The 8,169-nt window shown below is 41.7% G+C and overlaps 1 long non-coding RNA gene across 1 annotated transcript; it reads left to right on the top strand.

Moving 5' to 3' along the window:
* Nucleotides 1-437: 437 nt before the first annotated feature.
* On the top strand, nucleotides 438-7,478 carry LOC129532119 (uncharacterized). The gene is made up of 3 exons (XR_008677744.2): nucleotides 438-578; nucleotides 2,973-3,026; nucleotides 7,305-7,478. It is a non-coding gene; the product is annotated as an uncharacterized lncRNA (long non-coding RNA).
* The last annotated feature ends 691 nt before the right edge of the window (nucleotides 7,479-8,169 follow it).

The raw sequence follows: 8,169 nt of genomic DNA, 5'->3' as shown, positions 1-8,169 counted from the left end.
ACTAGGCTAAGCACTTTATATGGATTGATCATTTAATCCCTGCAGCAATCCTGTGGTGTAGGATCTATTATCATTTCCATTTTACAGATGAAGAAACAACAGAATTTAGGGAGGTTAAGTGACGTCTTTTCAGTCTCATAGCCAGCAAAGGGCAGATCTGGAGCTTGAACCCAGGCAATTTGACCCTGGAGCTTGAATTTTAACTTCTGCCATTACCCAGAGGATCCCATCTATGGCAGGACTTTTAAGCAAAATACAAGAGTATTATAGGTTGAGTTGCCCCCAACCCCAAATTTGTATTTTATTAAAGTCCTAACCAAAATACCCTAGAATGTGGTTGTATTTGGAGATAGAGTCTTTACAGAGATAATCATGTTAAAATGAGATAATTAGGGTGGGCTCTGATCCAGTATTACTGTTGTCCTTTAAAGAAGGAGACATGCATACAAGGAGAATGCCAGGTGAACGTGAAGACCATCATTTGCAAGCCAAGAGAGGCCTGGAGCAGATCCTTCAGAGCCCTCAGAAGGAACCAACCCTGCTGGCACCTTGATTTTGGACTTCCAGCCTCCAGAACTGTGAGACCATACATTTCTGTTAAGTCACCCAGTCTATGATACTTTGTTAGGCAGATGTTTAGGGGCTAAAACATCTTCTGTGTGGACGAGTCCTATAGCAAGATAAAGTCCCCCAGTACTATTTTGGATACCCTGAATGCATCTTTTATCCTCTTTGTAGATAGAGAATAATCAAAATGTGGGAAATAGGATTTTGCTTTTTGTTCTTTCAGTAATTTTGGACAAATTGAAAATAAAAGTAGTCCAATAATTTAGGATCAACAGTGTCAGCACCTTGAATTCATGGCAAGTAAGACTTGGTGCATAGTAAAATTAAGTTGTCTTCTGTGCCTCTCAGACTAATATCAGACATTGTTGCCAAAATGAATTTCCAACTCAATCCAAATAAATGGCAGTGGTAATAGTAAAGTTGTCGAGCTTAAGAACATTTAGACACCCTTGGCGAAGAAAGCTATTAGACTGAGCTGAAGTATCTTAATCACATTAAAAATATGTCCAAAGATATGCCCAATGATACTGGTTCAGATTGCATCAGATGCAGAGTTACTTTGGCACAAATCATTCAGTGGAAAAGTTGGTAGGATAATAAAAAAGCTATTTCAGGCAGACAATTTTAAAAAATTTCTCTGTAAGACAGACTTAAAGTATTATAACCATAGTTGCAGCATTGCTCATATTACTTTCATACAAATAATTTATTTGTATACTATGGAAGGGAGTAGTTTATTCTTCCTAAATTTCTCCTTCCTTCTTCTGTCACACCAAATATATTGCTTGCATGACTCTGTTGAGGAAGTCGGAGTCTTTCCTAACCACCTTTCTGACAGGCGGCACTTTGAGAGCTCACTTGGTTTCTCAGTGTTTCCTTATAAGCCCCGATATAATATTTATTTAATTATGCTAGTCTCAAGGGGCTTTAACCAGTGAAAGTTCTCCAGAAGGAGATCAAATGCTTTTTTTCTGGCCAGGCACAGTGGCTTATGACTGTAATCCCAGTGCTTTGGGAGGCTGAGGTGGGAGGATAGCTTGAGGCCAGGAGTTCAAGACCAGCCTGGGCAACATAGCGAGACCCTGCTTCTAAAATAAAAATCAAAAACTAGCTGGGCATGGTGATGCATGCCTGTAGTCCTACTACTTGGGAGGCAGAGACAAGAGCACGGCTTGAGTTGAGGTGTTCGAGGCTGCAGTGAGCTATGCTTATGTCACTGCATTGCAACGTGGGTGACGGAGCAAGACCCTGTATCAAAAAAAAGTTTTTTTTCTTTATTTGTTTGTTGTTTTGAAATATTGAAATATAAATGAGATTCATAGGTGAAAATAATTTTTTAAAAAATCGTATATTATTACATAGGTCTTCAAAAGAAATCATTGATCAGAAGGCATTTTCTTAGTTGCTGACATAGTTTGGATATTTGTGCCCTCCAAGCCTCTTGTTGAAATTTGATCCCCAGTGTTGGAGGTGGGCCCTGGTTGGAGGTGTTTAGGTAATAGTGGCAGATCCCTCATGATGGACTTGGTGCTATCCTTACTGTAACGACTTAGTTCTCATTCTATTAGTTAATGTGAGATCTGATTGTTAAAAGGAGACTTGCACCTCCTACCCCTCTCTCTTGCTCCCTTTCTCACCCTGTGACACACTGGCTCCCCTCCCTTCTGCCATGATTGGAAGCATCCTGAGGTCCTCACCAGAAGCAGATGCTAGTGTGTTTCTTTTTGTATGGCCTGCAGAACCATGAGCCAAATAAACTTCTTCATAGTAATGCAAAGTGGACTAAGACAGTTGTGATTTGAACATATAGGTAGGATGTATTTAATTGTATGTAAATTTTAATTTTGATAGTCATATTAGACTAGGAAATGGCATAGAAGACATTTGTTGCACATGATAAGTGTACCAGATGCCTCTTGTGTGCCACTTGAAATTTTCTGGCCTTCGCCTGTCTCCCTAGAGCTTTGGTCCTCTTCTTCTACTCCAAAGGCTGCGATGGCAACTGACTTGTAAGGCCCCAGGATGCAGGAGATGTGAGGGAGTTGGTAGATAATCTCTTTTTCTCTTTTCCACCCCACGATGGACTAGTCCATGGAAAAGCTTTCTGTGCAGCCTATCCCAGTGAGCATGTCTGTTTGTGAAGTGGCTGATTTGCCATTGCAACAGTTTGTAGTTCTTCCCTTGCTAACCTGCGGCAGTTCTCTTTCCCATCACTCACGCTGACCTGGGATCACACCTCCCAATAAAGTTTAGCACTTAAGCCTTGCCTCAGCTTCAACTTTCAAGGGAACTTTGTCTGGGGCAATAAGAGTTCCATCAATGTTTAGTAAATGGAATGGAATACAAAATAAAATGTAGGCCAAATGGGGGCTTTTGTTAATCATTTTAATTTTTCTATGTTTCAGAAGAACTTGATGTATACCTCCTGACCTGTTCATCTTGTAGCTGCCTCTTGACAGGTAAGTGTGATGCTAGAAATAATCAGCCAGTCAATGCCTATTTCACTGGATAGCGAGTGATGAAGTAACATTTCCAAAAGGCTTATTTAATAAGGGAAGGGTGAATTATTCTGGGTGAGAACAGTCCAGATTGTGAGCCTGAAACTCATGTTTTCCTCAGAGAAATAGCTCACTTTTAGCTAATCCATCTTCTCTAGGTACCTCTACGGTTAGGCAAAACTGCTACACAAATTCTGACCTTCATTTTTCCTTGAAAAGAGTATTTCTCTAGTGTTTATCCAGTTTCAGTGGATTTGTGATGTGTATGTGAGACTTGAAAGACTGAAAATGTGAGGCTGCTCTGTGAAATGAACAAAAAAGAGAGAAGGCAACTTTAATTTAATTTTTTAACCACTATCTTGCCTTTAGTAACTGAGAATTGTTAGAAATGCATAGTAACTATGCAAATTGGTTAAGACATTCAAGATGTTAAACAAAGGATACAGAGCATTTGTTGTTTATTTCAGTGCCTGCCTGTACTAGGGACCCAGACGTTTATGCTCTTGGGGAGGCAGGCAGGCAGGCATTATTACTATTTTTATTGTCACGACTGTTATCAATAATAAAGAAAATGGTTACAGAAATGAAAGTAAGGAGGTGCCAGCTATGCTGACCTGTATGAAATCTTCTGCAATTTAATGAAAAAAGACAAGAAGAGACAATGTTTAGAGTATGACCTATTTTTTTCATGTGTTATTTGCAGGTAACTTTTTAAAAGAATTATGTAGTCAATCATATCCATAGTAAATGAGCAAAAGTATAAATTTGTATAATTTGACAACTGAAAAGTATGAAAAGGAAAGCCTTGGTAGGGAACATTAAGTTAAAAAAGGAAACCTGAAAGGTCTGCTTTTATCAAGATACATGCAGGGGAGATTTACTATAAATCAACTGATCAGACGTATGAGTCATACTCATGGATGTTACTGGAACTGGCTCTTTGGTTCTTACCATCACTGGAGGTAATGCTTGATCTTTTCACTGACCATAAAGATGTTTCAAAATCAGTGACATAAGCTGCGCTCTACAATAGAGTCCACGGAGGCCAACTGCAGCTACAAATGTATTGAAGTATTGTCCAGCAAAGATGCGATGTTCATCTGGCTTTTACTTTTGCTATAAGGGCAGAAGTGAAAAAGCATTTATTTTGACTAACATAAAGTCATTATAAATGAGGCAAGACAGCATTGGAGCATGAAGAATGAGCATCCCATCCATGCTAGTGGGAAAACTAAGAGATGGTGTGAGCTTCATGTCGGTGGAGGTGCAATGAGCTGGATTCACACGGACATCCATTGTGGTCATTTCGAGACTTTCTGGCAGGAACCTTAGACTGCTGCCTAGGAGCGTCAGGTTGTTGAGCCGTAAGTGCCACAGTGGGACAAAAAGAGAGTGTAAGCAGTAGGCAACATTGACAGCCTTCAGGTTCAAGTAGAGGAGAAAGTAAGGAGTGGAATAAACTGTAAAGGCAGACCATTCAACCTGGATTTCCCCTCAGTGAAGCAATCCCTTTCATTGTGTCCTGGAAAAGGTACAATCAGTAGTGTAGCCCAGTGGAAACCTAATGTCATTCTATGGGTTGGCTGCATCAGAAACTTCTAGGGAGCTTTAGAAATCAACACCTCCCAGAGGTTTTTATTCATTAGGTCTGAAGTGGGACCTGAGATTCTGTATTTTAAAAAAATTTCAGCCAGTGCAGTGGCTCATACCTGTAATCCTGGCACTTTGGGAGGCTGGGGCAGAAGAATGCCTTGAGGCCAGGAGTTTGAGGCCAGCCTGGGCAATACAGGGAGACCCCATCTCTACAAATAATAATAAAAAACTTAGCTGGGCATGGTGGCACACACCTGTGGTCCTAGCTACTAGGGAGGCTTAGGCAGGAGGATCACCTGAGTGTGGGAGGTTGAGGCTGCAGTGAGCCATGATCATGCCATTGCACTCCAGCCTAGATGACAGAATGAGACCCTGTCTCAAAGACAAAAAAAATCTCTGCAGGTATTTCTTATAATCAGTCATGTCCGGGAACCTCTGATCTAAACTCCACTTAAATGTCGACAGGCTGGTGCGGTGGCTCATGCCTGCAATCCCAGCATTTTGGGAGGCTGAGGCGGGCAGCTCACCTGAGGTCAGGAGTATGAGACCAGCCTGGCCAACATGGTGAAACCCCGTCTCTACTAAAAATACAAAAATTAGCCAGGCTTGGTGGTGCACGCCTGTAATCCCAGCTACTTCAGAGGCTGAGGAAGGAGAATCACTTGAACCCGGGAGGCAGAGGTTGCAGTGAGCCAAGATCACCCCACTGTACTCCAGCCCGGGTGACAAGGACAAGACTCTGCCAGGCGTGGTGGCTCACATCTGTAATCCCAGCATTTTGGGAGGCCGAAGTGGGTGGATCACGAGGTCAGGAGATTGAGACCATTCTGGCTAACACGGTGAAACCCCTTCTCTACCAAAAATTCAAAAAAATTAGCTGGGTGTGGTGTTGGGCACCTGTAGTCCCAGCTACTCGGGAGGCTGAGGCAGGAGAATGGCATGAACCCAGGAGGCAGAGCTTGCAGTGAGCCAAGATTGCGCCACTGCACTCCAGCCTGGGTGACAGAGTGAGATTCTGTCAAAAAAAAAAAAAAAAATGCCAACAGTAATGCTGAGCTCATTATTTTTTGGTTGCTTGTTAGCTAAAGGGGTTATATGTTTCCATCTTATTTCAAACCAAAATCTGCATCTTTAAAACATCTACCCATTCTTTGGTTCTCTTTGGGTCTTGCAGTTATTTAAAAGTTTTAGACCAAGCTGGACAATTTGAATTTGTGGTGGACCTAGTCATAATAGTTTTATGATCTTATCTAGCAGCAAGGTCATCTGGGAGTAGAGAATGAGAAATATGAAATAATCCAGATTTAGGGATTGGAATGATGGAAGATTAAGGAATTGAGGGATTGTAGGATGCTGCAGGGGGTAATGCTGAAATGACCATCCATTGCTGGGGAGAAAATTAAGGCCTTTTGAGCAGATATGGATTGGCATATGGGGAGAGACCGTGTGGTTGAGGGGTGGGCTAGGCTGAGGGGTAAAACTCAGTGTTGCCTGTGTCCATGTCTAGCTGGTCTTCCATCTATTTCTTAGGTTCTCTATCAGTATTCTTTTTACTGACTGTGGCAAAAGGCAGATTGAACAGATACATTGGGAGTGGGAGAAGAAAGTGAGGAGATTGTTTCAGAAAGGGAGACTGACTAGAGATCTTAGAGGGGAGCAGTTCCTAGTGATGAGAAAATAAAAGTTGTGGCGAACATGCAACGGAGTTGAAAGAGCTGCTGGCAGATTCTGTGGTCAAGGTGGATGGATGTTGCTGTTATTTTGGGTAATGGTTAAAGACAGGAGAGAGAGAGGAACTGTGATTCAGGTGCTGAAGTGTTTGAGCACAGTGTTTGGAAGTGGGGTGGATGTGAAATAGAAATGAAAAGAGGATGGAAAGGGTGTGGAGTGCCCAGGTGTGGCCCTGTCCTCTGGGTGAGTTTGGGCAAGTCCCACATCCACTCTGGACCTCTGTAGTTTTCAAGTGAACAACATTCTATCTCCCTTACAGAGTCATTGGAAGCTCAAGTGAGACACAGTAATCATGTACGTAAAAGCCACGTTGAAAAGATAGGTAATCGTTAGGCTGGACGTGGTGGCTCATTCCTGTAATCCCAGCACTTTGGGAGGCCAAGGCGGGTGGATCACCTGAGGTCAGGAGTTCAAGACCAGCCTGATCAATATGGAGAAACCCTATCTCTACGAAAAATACAAAATTAGTTGGGTGTGGTGGTGCATGCTTGTAATCCCAGGAGCAGTTTCTAGTGATGAGAAAATCGGGAGGCTGATGCAGGAGAATCGTTTGAACCTGGGAGGCGGAGGTTGCAATGAGCTGAGCTTGCACCATTGCACTCCAGCCTTGGCAACAAGAGTGAAACCCCATCTCAAAAAAAAAAAAAAAAAAAAAAAGATAGATAATTGTTAAGGGCTGTCTTAGTTTTAAGATCGTGCAACACAATTATTCTAGTTATGACACATCAATGTTATGAGATGTCACAAAATGTATGTATTGCAAAGCTACAATTTCACTTCAAATAAAAGTATGTAAAACCAGTACTCTATAGCAGAAACAGCCAAACAACCATTAAGCTAACTGGCTTTTCTCTCTGGAATTTATCAGTCATGTTTAGGGAAGATGATTCTAATACTTCTTTTTCTTTCATCTAGCACATGTTGGCACCTTTAGAAAGATCTAGAAATCCACGTGTTGTACATAAATCTGGGGCTGTTGTTACTGCAGATGTACCTTCCACAACTTGATTTTCTGTGATGTCAATTATTCAGGTAAAAATAAGATGTCACTAAGTGGTCCTTTGATTTTGGCATTTCATTTTCAAATTTGTTAGAATTCGTTATAATTCTGTAACTCTGACTTGTAAGTTCTAGAGACTGGGTTTCTCTCTAGCATTTATTTATTTATTTATTTATTTATTTATTTATTTATTTATTTATTTATATTTTTTGAGACGGAGTCTCGCTCTGTCGCCCAGGTTGGAGTACAGAGTCGCGATCTCGGCTCACTGCAACCTCTGCCTCCCAGGTTCAAGCGATTCTTCTGCCTCAACCTCCTGAGTAGCTGGGACTACAAGCGTGCACCACCACACCCAGCTATTTTTATTTTTTTTTGTACTTTTAGTAGAGACGGGGTTTCACCGTGTTAGCCAGGATGGTCTCGATCTCCTGACCTTGTCATCCGCCCGCCTCGGCCTCCCAAAGTGCTGGGATTACAGGTGTGAGCCACTGCGCCCAGCCTCTAGTATTTATATGTCTCTTGAGCCGTTATTCTTCTTCTGACTTTGGAATATGCAAAACTCACACACAATCTGGGGGAAGATGCAGTTACAAAGGTAACCTAAGCATTTCTTACATTGGCTTTACTTTTCACATTATTGCTTCTGCTGTGAAGTACAATCTCCAAATCTCACTAAGTCCAAAGTTGGATTCAAATATGTTTTCTATTAATTAGTCTCTTGTGTCTCATTTCTAATATGGTAGTGGCCTAGTCCTTTAGGAGGTTCAAGGGCTTAAAACA

Source organism: Gorilla gorilla, chromosome 11, assembly GCF_029281585.2.
Source record: "Gorilla gorilla gorilla isolate KB3781 chromosome 11, NHGRI_mGorGor1-v2.1_pri, whole genome shotgun sequence".
Taxonomy (NCBI): domain Eukaryota; kingdom Metazoa; phylum Chordata; class Mammalia; order Primates; family Hominidae; genus Gorilla; species Gorilla gorilla.
Note: the sequence above shows the minus strand (reverse complement) of the source record. Positions and strands in the feature narration are given on the sequence as shown.